The 10,966-nt window shown below is 52.1% G+C and overlaps 1 protein-coding gene across 2 annotated transcripts in view; it reads left to right on the forward strand.

The window, feature by feature from the left end:
- The first annotated feature begins 2,133 nt into the window (after positions 1-2,133).
- Positions 2,134-10,966, forward strand: part of HTR1D (5-hydroxytryptamine receptor 1D) — a 19,011-nt gene continuing 10,178 nt past the window's right edge. For both annotated transcript variants that reach the window (XM_081226387.1, XM_081226388.1), the window contains exon 1: positions 2,134-2,255. The gene's annotated coding sequence lies outside the window, so the exon portion shown is untranslated. The remainder of the gene's footprint in view (positions 2,256-10,966) is intronic.

Below are 10,966 nucleotides of genomic sequence, written 5' to 3' on the forward strand. Positions count from 1 at the left end.
ATGGCATGTGGGTTTTCTCTCCTGGACTCTGAGCTTCCTGAGAGTAGGGACTGTACTTAACACATCCGCTGGCCCAGGGTGAGGTCTGAGAAGCTGAAGTGAACCCTCTCCTGCAGACCCAGCCTTTTCCTTAAACCAGCTTTCCGGTGGTGCTGTGCCTCTCCGGCTGCTTTTGTTGTTAAATGATGTCAGCTGTTAGAGTGTGCTGAGATGCTGCAAATCCTTGTCCCTTCTGTTTCTTATCACTGGTCAGGGCAGCTTCTGGGGCTGTCAGGGTCTTTTCAGAGAGCACACACAGCCCGGCATGTCTATATTTTCTCTGCCGTGTGATTTCTGACAGCAGATCTCAGGCTGGTACCTCGGCAGCAGCTACAGGTGCTTGGGCCATGTAGACAGGACCCCTTCCTCCTCTATGAAGCTTCAACTTGGGGCATCAGCAGCAGTACCTATTTTGGGCAATGCCTACGTTTGGTCAATCTTCCTACTTCCTTTTTGGGAGAAGAGCCCAGGGCCTGAGTAGAGGGGAGAAGGCCGAGGTGTGGCTGCCGATAACTCCTGTCTATTTGCCAGTGGTTTATTTGCCTGGGATTTGCGCTAAGACAAAAAGAACTTTTGCATTATTGATGATCATTGATCAGAGCCTTCCAAAAAAGAGAGAGATTGAGAGAGAGAGATGAAGGTTCCAGGCCAGTCATCAAATGGTAAACCAGGAGGGTGAGGAGTGGAGAAAGGAGGGGAGGTCCGGGTGGGTAGAGAACTCATGGAGCGGAAGGACACAGAAAGACACTGGAAAGAAAGTCTGGGGAAGCTGCTGAGTTTGGGGTGTACCAGATGTCAAACAGCTGTGTGGGCTGGAAATAAACCAGCAGCAGGGGCTGCTGCTGGCCTTTCCCTACACCCAGTTAAGGAGACTTCACGACAAGAGCTGTTGTCAGGGACAGAGGGTCACTTCCTAATGATAGAAGAGTCAGTTCATGAAGATGATATAACAATCCTAGCAGCGGATGCACCTAATAACAAGGCTTGGAAATACATGAAGAACAAGGAGACAAAAAGCCCATAAACGGACAGCAGGCCAGCTACCCCTGAGGGCATGAAACTCGGCCATGCCCAGCTCTGAGCCTCTTCCTGAACCTTTTTCCTCCGTCTGTCGTTCCTCTCTGTGCTCAAGTCTTCTCTCTTCTCTCAACCCTGGTTCTTAGAACCAGGCAGATTCTTCTCCACACTCCCATCACCTGCTGCAACCTGGGGGTTGGGTCCCCTGCTCAGAATTCGCTGTTTGAATGAGCGAGGCAGCCGCCCCTTCCCCAGCCTCTCCGACCTCAACTCCTGCTAATCACTGCCCTTGCCTCGCTGCCCTCACTTGGTGCGTGGTTTCCTCGTATTTCTGCAGGGCTCACTCCCTCACTTCCTGTCTTTGCTCAGATGCCACTTTCCCGGGGAGGCCTCCCCTGACCACCCTGTTCAAAGCCTGCACCTCACTATCTCCTTTCCCGGCTTCATTTTCCTCCACCCTATTTACCTCTATAAACACTTCATATGTTCTACTTACTACATTCATGTAAGCTCCATCGGGTCCACATCCGTTTTGTTCACTGTTATATCCCCAGTGCCTAGAACATGCCTGACCCACAGATCAATAAATATTTGTTAAATGAAGGGAAAAAAAAAACTAACTAGGGCTAAGCACAGGGGACAGGGACAGATGGCGGAGGCTAGGCTTTCAGCAAGGGTCTCTGGGCAGGGCCCACCTCTCACCACCCCCTACTCCAGACACAGCCCGTCCTCTCTCCTGCAGGTGGGGACCAGGGAGCACCGAGCTGCGGACTTCCTCGCCTCCCTTCCTCGCCTACCCACCCCTGGGCCTGGGGCTGCGGCGACGGCGGAGGCGGGGGTTCGGAGCTCCCGGGCGCCCCGCCGGGACAGGAAGGGGCCGAGCCTCCCTCCTGGCGGGCGGGGGGCAGATAGGGAGGGAGCCTCGCGGGTGTGGGGAGGAGCTGGGGCAGGGGAGCGAGGAGGAGCGGCGGGCGCGGGAAGGGGAGAGGGGAGCCGGAGTCGCAGGGCGCAGGGAGGTGGGGCTCGAGAGGGCGCGGGCCAGGGAAGAGCCCCCGGGGCGGCGGGGCGGGCGGCGCCCGGAGCTGGGCTGGGGATCACGGCGGAGATGAGGCAGTCGCCGGCGGGGAGACGAGGCGCTGCGCGAGGAAGAAGACCCGGGAGGGCGAGCCCGCGGTCCGCACCTGCGTGCCCGGGAGGGGGTAAGCGCTCGGAGCCTGGTGCCTCCCGGGGCGGGGTGGGGGCGCCGGGGCCCCAGCTGCTCGTAGTCCGGCCGTCCCGGTGGAGCTGGGAGGGGAGGCGGCGCCCTCGTCGGCGCCCCGCTGGCCCGGGCGTCCCTCCTCTTGGCGTCTTCGGACGGGAGGGGCACTCGCCGTAAGGGGGTCCCGGAGGACCTGCCCAGCCGGAGGGGCGCGTCGGGGGGCGCGGCCCGGAGCCCCAGGAGCCCCAGGATGGAGGGTGGGCCGAGGCAGCGCCCGGGGTCGGCTGCGGGATCCCTGGCGCGCGTTCTGGGAGGTCTGGCTGGGTGGGAGGCGCCCCTCGGGCGGGGGGCTGCGACGCCCCCACGTGGCCCCGGGAGGCAGAGGGCAGCCGAGCGCCGCCCCCTGCCGGCCAGGTCCGGGCGTCGCAGGGTCGCCCCTTTCTGGAGCGGAGTTGGAGGAGCGTCTAGTGTGCAGCCTCGGCTTCCAGACCCGGAGCCCGGCGGCCCTGACTTGCTTTGTGACCTTGGGCGGGTCACTGCGTCTCTTCGAGCCTCAGTTTGCACATCTATCAAATGGAGAGGATAATTCTCCCACCCTGCAGGATCTGTGGTAAAAAATGAGATGCCTTATTATAAACTGTAGAGTTCTGTACAAATCCCAGTTAATTACATAATGTCAGAAATGGAAGGGCACTGGGCTTCCCTGGTGGCGCAGTGGTTGAGAGTCCGCCTGCCGATGCAGGGGACACGGGTTTGTGCCCCGGTCCGGGAAGATCCCACATGCCGCGGAGCGGCAGGGCCCGTGAGCCATGGCTGCTGAGCCTGCGCGTCCGGAGCCTGTGCTCCGCAACGGGAGAGGCCACAACAGTGAGAGGCCCGCGTACCGCAAAAAAAAAGAAATGGAAGGGCACTAAGAAATCTGCTTTATAGCAGATGCAGAGAGTGGGGAATAAATCTTGCCCAAGGTCAAACTGCTTGTAAAAGAATATAAGACTAAAGCCCCTTGCCTCAGTAGCTCTGGTGAGGTTCAAGGATTAAAAGCAGGGGCTCTCAGTCAGACTGGCTGCATTACTAAACAGGGCTTGGCTGTTTACTAGCTGTGTGACCTTGGGAAAGCCCTTAACTTCTTCTGAGCCTTGGTTTCTTCCCATGTGAAATAGGGATTAGAATGGTCACCTCACAGGGTTGCTGTGCAAATCAAATAGGGTCATTGCTCAACACAGCACCTGGCATTGGTGGCCATCATGGCTCTGGTTGGTAGGAGAAACCTCTCACTCTCTTCCTTGGAGTCAGCTTCCAGGGTTTTCTAATCGGCCACACCTCGTGGGTCTTTGCTGTCCTCTGGGTGGCGCAGCCACAGCCAGGATCTAAGCCTTCCTCACAAGGACATCAAGGGACTCTTTACCAACAGCAACAGCAAAACCATTTGGGCAGCTGGGCCTTCTACAGCCTTTGGTCTGTCCAGCTGGTGGGGAGAAGTGGGTGGCCTTTGTCATGGAGGCATCAGGAAGCCAGGAACTAGAGGATGGCGTGGGAGGGAGGGGGCTGGCTACCTGGACATGACTGGCAGGCCCTAGGGCCTCTTCCCCTCCTAATGGTGCCTAGAACAGGCCCAGAAATACAGAGATGCTTCCTCAGTTGGTCAGTTACCTGATGGATAAATAATGAGGGTGGATACCCCGGGTCATCCCTTCCCTCCTAGACCACAGGTAGATGGTTGTTCTTTTTGGCAAGAGTGATATGAATGTGAGCAGAAATACAGATTCTCAAAGCTGGGAGTTCCCAGGACCTGAGAGGTCCCTCTCTTTGCACAGATGGCTCCCATCTGAGGCCCACAGAGAGGCAGGGGCTTGCCAAGGTCATCAGTGTCCTCCAGGAAGCTGAATTCAGCAGACACCGTTCAGTCCTTGACTTTCTCTGCTGATCGCTCCTTCCCCTCGAAACACTGTCTTCTCCTGGCTCCTGTGACTTCACACTCATATTTTTCTTCTTGGTCTCTGTTGTTTTTGCAGATTCAGCCTCCTTTCTACAGCCATTAGCTGCTCTGCTCTCCCAGGCCCTCCTCTCTCATAGAAGGTGCTCTCCCTGGGTGATCTCATCCACCCCATTGGCTCTAGTTACCCCCTCTGTGCACATGGCTCCTAAATGCATGTTTGTTGTCAGCCAGGCACTGTTCTAGGCCCTGGAGTTATAGTGATGAGCTGACAGAAGGTGCATGGGTGGGGAGGGGCAGGGGAAACAAGCAATAAACAAACATCAGAAAATATCAGATATGGTAGAGTGCTAAAATGAGCATGAAGCAGGGTGATATAGTAAAGGATGAGATACTTTATATTGTCTGGTCAAAGCTTTGCCAAGGAGGTGATATTTAAAGGGAGGGCTGGTAAAAGACGAGGTCAGAGAGGTAGCTGAATGGGGCAGTGGGTGAATCATGTAGGGCCTTGCAGACCATGGTGAGGATTTTGGATTATATTCTGAGATGGGAGCCATTGGAGAGTTTTAAATAGAAGAGAGGGAATGCTGTTATTTCTCCTCGGCTCATTTGAGCCTTACATGAAGAGTTACTCTATACTGATTGTGAGCCTATTGTTCTCTGGTCACTGGAGTGGGGAGGAAATGGGTAGGTCTTCAAGGAGCTTCCAGGCACAGGCATAAGAGGCACAAACAAACCTGGAGTCAGGAGAGGGTTCAAAGGATGGAGATTTTGCATCCAGTTGACCAAGGAAGGCTTCCTGGAGGAAGCAGCTTTGAGAAGGGCCTCAGAGAGTAGATTATAATAGATATGTAGGAAGGGGAATGGGAAACATTGCTCTTCCAGGCAGAGGAACAGCCTGAACCAAGACACAAATGCCCCAAATGTGTGTAGAGAAGTCAGGGGAAAGGAGACAGAACCCGTGGGGGGAGTGAGAGTCCGGCTAGGTAGGTGGGGAGTCCAGGCTCTTCAGAGCAAGGCCCTGACCTGGCCATTTATTTGCTGTGTGACCTTGAGCCAATTGCATTACATTTCCGAGCCTCAGCTTCCTCATTCCTAAAAGGGAAATAAATGGTTAAATGCTGGGGGAGAGAGGGAAGGAGGGAGGATTCCAAGTGTTGGGGATGGGTAAGACCAGGATAATGCCTACAAAGGAAGAAAAGCTGGGGTAGGGTGGAAGATAGTGGCTCAGCTGAGTTTGGGTTCCCTATGAGACATCCAGGAGGGATGAACAAAGGACATTTGTGGCCAGAGGCACAAAGCACGGGGTTGGGGGACAAAGGTGAAATTGTCCGTGTGCTTCTTTCATTCATTCTTTGAGTAAATCACTACAGAACCAGTATAAGTATTGAGCCCAAAACATACAGCTGTGAACAAAAGCGGACTCTGCTCCAGGAAGTTGCCATCTTGTGGGGAGAGAGACCCACAAGCACTGGATGCAGGATGATGAGAACTGTACAGTATGAACAATGTCATGAGGTACCGGCTGACACAGAGGAGAGAGGCCAACCCCACTTCGGTGGAAGGAGTGGACACGTTTCCGCAAAGAGAAGACAGTTGAATTTGATCCCGAGGATGATATCAGAGTTGGACGGGTGAATGAGGCGGAAGGGTACCCCACACAGGTCCCTGGGCTTCGTGACACACATGTCCCCCTCCCTTCCGGAACTCAAGTCCAACAGGGAGACAGGCAGTCAGCAAGTGAGCCCAGTCTAGGGCAGTCCAGTGTGATGTGTAATAAGGAGACCAGTGGGACAGGGAGGAGGGATGATCAATTCCATCCCTAGGGTCCAGAGGAACCTCCAGAGAGGGTGGAGGAGACAAGAGGAAGGGCATTCCAGGTAGCGGGAATAGCCCGTGCAAAGGCTCAGAGGAGTGAGAGAAGCACAGGAGGAGGTCTCAGCCAAACTGGAGGTGGGATCTCTTGCTGAGTGCAGGTCAACAGGAGGATGAGAGGAGAGGCCTGGCCTGTGCAATCTCTGGACAGGTAAGCAATAGGAAATGAAGAAAAAGGATTTGGGGTGCATGGCAGGGAAGGTTTTCCCAAACTGCAGTCCCATGGAATAGGTGTCATTGGCCCCAGGTCCTCTTAACTTGCTAATTCTATTTGTCCTCTAGTGCTCAGCTTCAAAGCCACTTTCACCTGGGGATCTTAGGGTTGCCACAAGTTACGTGTCCCCCCTACTTTCCCGTGGTTCCCTGCATGCGCCACTCTCATCCTCTGTGGTCCCAGGTCCCAGGAGGGTTTTCCCAGGGCCATGGTGTCTCCCTAAGAGCAGGGTCCACATCTGTGTTGCTCTTGGCAACATGTGATAGGCATTTTTTTTTTTTTTTGGCCGCGCAGCACAGCTTGTGGGATCTTACTTCCCCAATCAAGGATTGATGAACCCATGCCTCCTGCAATGGAAGCACGGAGTCCTAACCACTGGACAACCAGGGAATTCCTGTGAAAGGCTTTAAGTAATTAGCTATTGAACAGATGAGGAAACAGGCTCAGACAGGTTGAGTAACTTGCCCAAGGTCACAGAGCTGATAAATGGCAGAGCTGGGAAACAAGTTCAGTCTACCTAACTCCAAAGCACTATCTGACTCCAAAGCTTATGTTCTAATCACGGCTGTATTATGCCTCCCAGCAGATGATGAATCCTGTAAACACCAACAAATTCAGTGTTTAATTTCTAGGAAATGAATTCCTGTTGTTAGTACCCTGCGCATCCAGTCTGAAGAAGACAGCCTCTCCTCCGTCCTGAAAACAGTTTCACTCCATCGGCTCAAGTGCTTTCTGGGGACCCAGATGTGTAGCATCTGGCAGGGAGGGGCAGGTTGAGCTCCAGGACCAGGGGATGCAGCCCTAAAAGTTTCTTGCAGAGTGTGGTCTGTCCTGCCACTCTGCTCCCAGGATTGCTCCCCTAGGATGGAAACTCAGATGGGAGGCAGGGAGAGGATTTGAAAATGCCAAAAGCTTATGGTGTGAAATGGGCATGAGAGTGCCTGGATACTCCCGTCCTGGATGCTGCTGCAAACAGGAGACAGTGGATGGAAAGGAGCATGGATGGGACTCTGAAGACTTGGTCTCTGCCTGTAATTCACGGTGTGATCTTGGGCAAGTGTCTTACCCTTTCTCTCCCTATCAGCACCATCAGGGAGTTGGAGTGGATGATTCCTAAGAGTCCTTCCTGCTGTGACACTGAGATCCTTCTTGAATCCCAAGGCTGACATTACTATCACCCCTCACACAACTCAGTGTGGTCAGTGGAGCCGCAGATCACCTGGGAGCCTCTCTGAAATGCAGAATCTCAGGTCCTGCTCCAGACCCCCAGAATCAGAATCTGCATTTTATAAATTTGTTTATTTTTATTTTATTTTATTTTATTTATTTTTGGCTGTGTTGGGTCTTTGTTGCTGCATGCTGGCTTTCTCTAGTTGTGGCGAGTGGGGGCTACTCTTCGTTGTGGTGCGCAGGTTTCTCATTGCGGTGGCTTCTCTCGTTGTGGAGCACGGGCTCTAGGCGCGCAGGCTTCCGTAGTTGTGGATCGTGGGCTCCAGAACGCAGGCTCAGTAGTTGTGGCACACGGGCTTCAGTAGTTGTGAATCGTGGGCTCCAGAGCGCAGGCTCAGTAGTTGTGGCACACGGGCTTAGTTGCTCCGCGGCATGTGGGATCTTCCCGGACCAGGGCTTAAACCCGTGTCCCCTGCAGGCAGATTCTTAACCACTGCGCCACCAAGGAAAGCCCAGAATCTGCATTTTAAATAAGATCTTAGGTAATGCATGTGCACATTCTTAACCACCTTCCCACCCTTCTCTTTGGGCCGTGCTGGAAAAACAGGCAGAGGATTGCTTGCTGAGTGCGGGATGAAGGTGTCTGTGCACCCTCCCATCACTGGACCTGGCAGAGAGAGACCCCATTCAGGTGAGAGTGATGGAGCCCAGCTCATAACAGGGACCCAGCGGAGATTTTTTGAATGTGTGCCGGCACATATGGTTAAATATTTGTGAATGCAGAAGGGAGTGGAACTGACTTGACTTGGCACCTTTTATGAGTGATGGAGCTCAGAAATGAGCAAGCCAGGTTCCAATTCTAGATCTATAGTGCCCTAGCTTTGGAGCCTTAGGCAAGCCATTTCTCTGAGCTTCAGATTCCTTCCCTGGGAAATTACTATAATAGCACCAACTTCAGAGGGTTGTGGTCGGACTTAAATGAGTTGACATAGGGGAAGTGCTTAGAACAGTGCCTGGGACTTCCCTGGTGGTCCAGTGGTTAATACTCTGCGCTCCCAACGCAGGGGGTCCGGGTTAGATCCCTGATCAGGGAACTAGATCCTGCATGCCACAACTAAGAGCCCACATGCCGCAACTAATACCCGGCACAGCCAAATAAATAAATAAATATATTTTTAAAAAACCTGCCTGGCACATAGTAAGCTCTTAATAATGTTGGCCATTAATTTACTACTACTGCTATTCCAGCCCTGGCCCACACAGCACCGGGTACTGTCCCAACCCCTTCCTGGGATTGCATTGTTTCATGAGAACAGAGTCCCAAAATGACCCCTAGGGGGCGATATCACCCCTGTTGTAAAGACCGGTTCTAGAGCAGTGCTATCCAATAGAAATACAATTCAGGCCACAAATGTAATTTTAGATCTAGAAAATTTAGAGGTAGCCACGCTTTAAAAAAGTGAAATTAATTTCAATTATATATTTTACTTACTCAGTATATCCAAAGTATTATCATGTAACTGATATAAAAATTATTAATGAGATATTTTACATTCTTTTTTGAACTAAGTCTTTGAAACCCAGGCTGTTTTACACTTAAAGCAGCACATCTCAGTGGCCACATTTCAAGCTCTCAATGCCCGCATGTGAACAATAGTGACTATTCTAGAGTCTCTCAGCGCTGGCTCTGAATCCCAGCTGTGCCACATTGCCTATGTGGCCTTGGGCTAGTCATTTCACCTCTGTGGATCTCAGTTTCTTCATCTGTAAAGTGGGGAAAACAACTCTGCCCCAAGGAGTAGTCTTAGGGGCAGATGATGGTGAGAGTTTAAAACTTCTTTGCCCTCTTTCTCACAAGCATGGGAGAATTCAGTGAGAGCCTTAGTACAATGCATTTAGTCATTCAAGGTGGTCCCTTCCCTGTTGAAGGCTGGTAATTGACCCAGCGCAAGGCTGAAAGTAGGAAGGGGTTGGAGTCTCATGTTTCCCTAACTGTTAAAAAGCCTTTGGAAACAAGCTTTACCTGTCTTTGACTTTTTAAAGATAACAAGCTTGCCAGTGATGAAGATAACCAGAGATCATCCAGACCAGTGGCTTCCAAACCTGGCTACACCCTAGAAACATGTGGGGAGCTTTGAACAATTACAGTGTCTGGGCTCTACCCCTCAGGGGTTGAAGCCTGGACATCTGTTTGTTTGTTTGTTTGTTTAACAGCATTTGTATTTTTTTAAAGTTCCCCCAGGTGATTCTCATGCACAGCAAGAGACTCTCTGATCTGGTCCAACCCTCTCATTTTCAAGATAGAGAAACTGAGACCCAGACAAGGAACTGTCTTTTGTAAGGTCACAGAGAATTAGTGGCAGAACCAAGCTAAAGCTCAGGGCTCCCATCTCTCAGTCCATTTCTCAGGGCCCATTCCTCACCAGTTCATGGAGCCTTTTATAAACACTTATTGACCTCTTGCTCTGGGCCAGCTGTCAGGGCTATAGGAGCTAAATAAGATATGGTCCTTGCACTCAATGTCCAGTGATGGAGACAGTCCTGTGCGGCTGTGGGCATCCAGAAGAGGGGTACCTAACCCTGAGGAAGCTGTCCTGGGGAAAGCTTAGATAAGGCTTCATGGGGAGATTCCAGAGCTTAGTCCTGAAGGGTGACTTAATTTCCAGACAGAGACAAAGGTGTAGAGCAGGAAACGCCACTGGGACATGGGTATGGCAGCAGGATGCTGGCAGAAAAACAAGCAGATCTGTGCTGCTAGAGTGTGAAGGTCACAGCCAGCTAGGCTCAGAGGTGATGCTGGAAATGTAATTAAAGACCAGTTGATGAAAGTTCTCTTAAACCAAGCCATGGCGCTGAGACTTAATCCTGGGTGCAGTGGGAGCCACTGGAGGATTTTAAGAGAGTGACATGGTCAGACTTTTAGTTAAAAGGAGGATTCTGGGTGTGACGTGGTAACAGAATGGAAAGGAGTTGAGGCAGGGAGACCATTTAAGCCAGAGAAAATTTTGGCCTGAAACAAGACAGTGGCAACGGGGATAGAGAAGAAGGAAAAGAGCCAAGGCAGAGTTAGCTTTCGGCAGTGGAACTGATGGAGTTTAGTAATTCAGTGAAAGAGGGGACTGTATCAGTCAGCTATGGCTGTGTAACAAGCCACCCTCAAACTCAGGGGATTAAAACAATAACATTTATCACTACAGCTCGTGCATCTGGAGATTGACTGACTTAATCTGAAATGGGCTGGGCATTTCTGCTATTTTAGCTGGGCTCACACATGCATCTACCCATCAGCTGAGGAGCTCTGTTCTCTGTGGGGATTTGCTGGGGCCTTTAGTGTGAGCAGCTCTTCTCCACATGTTTGTCTCCTCCTCTTGGGACCGGTGGCTATCCCACACACGTTCTTCTCATAGAGATGGCCGAGTGCAAGCAGAAACATGCACAGTGTCTTGACTAGATGTGGAATCGGTTCACCGTCACCTCTGCCTCACTCTGTTGGCCATAGCAAGTCCACGCTGAGCCCAGA

This window comes from Mesoplodon bidens (assembly GCF_964165515.1).
Source record: "Mesoplodon bidens genome assembly, chromosome: 2".
In the NCBI taxonomy this organism is placed as follows: domain Eukaryota; kingdom Metazoa; phylum Chordata; class Mammalia; order Artiodactyla; family Ziphiidae; genus Mesoplodon; species Mesoplodon bidens.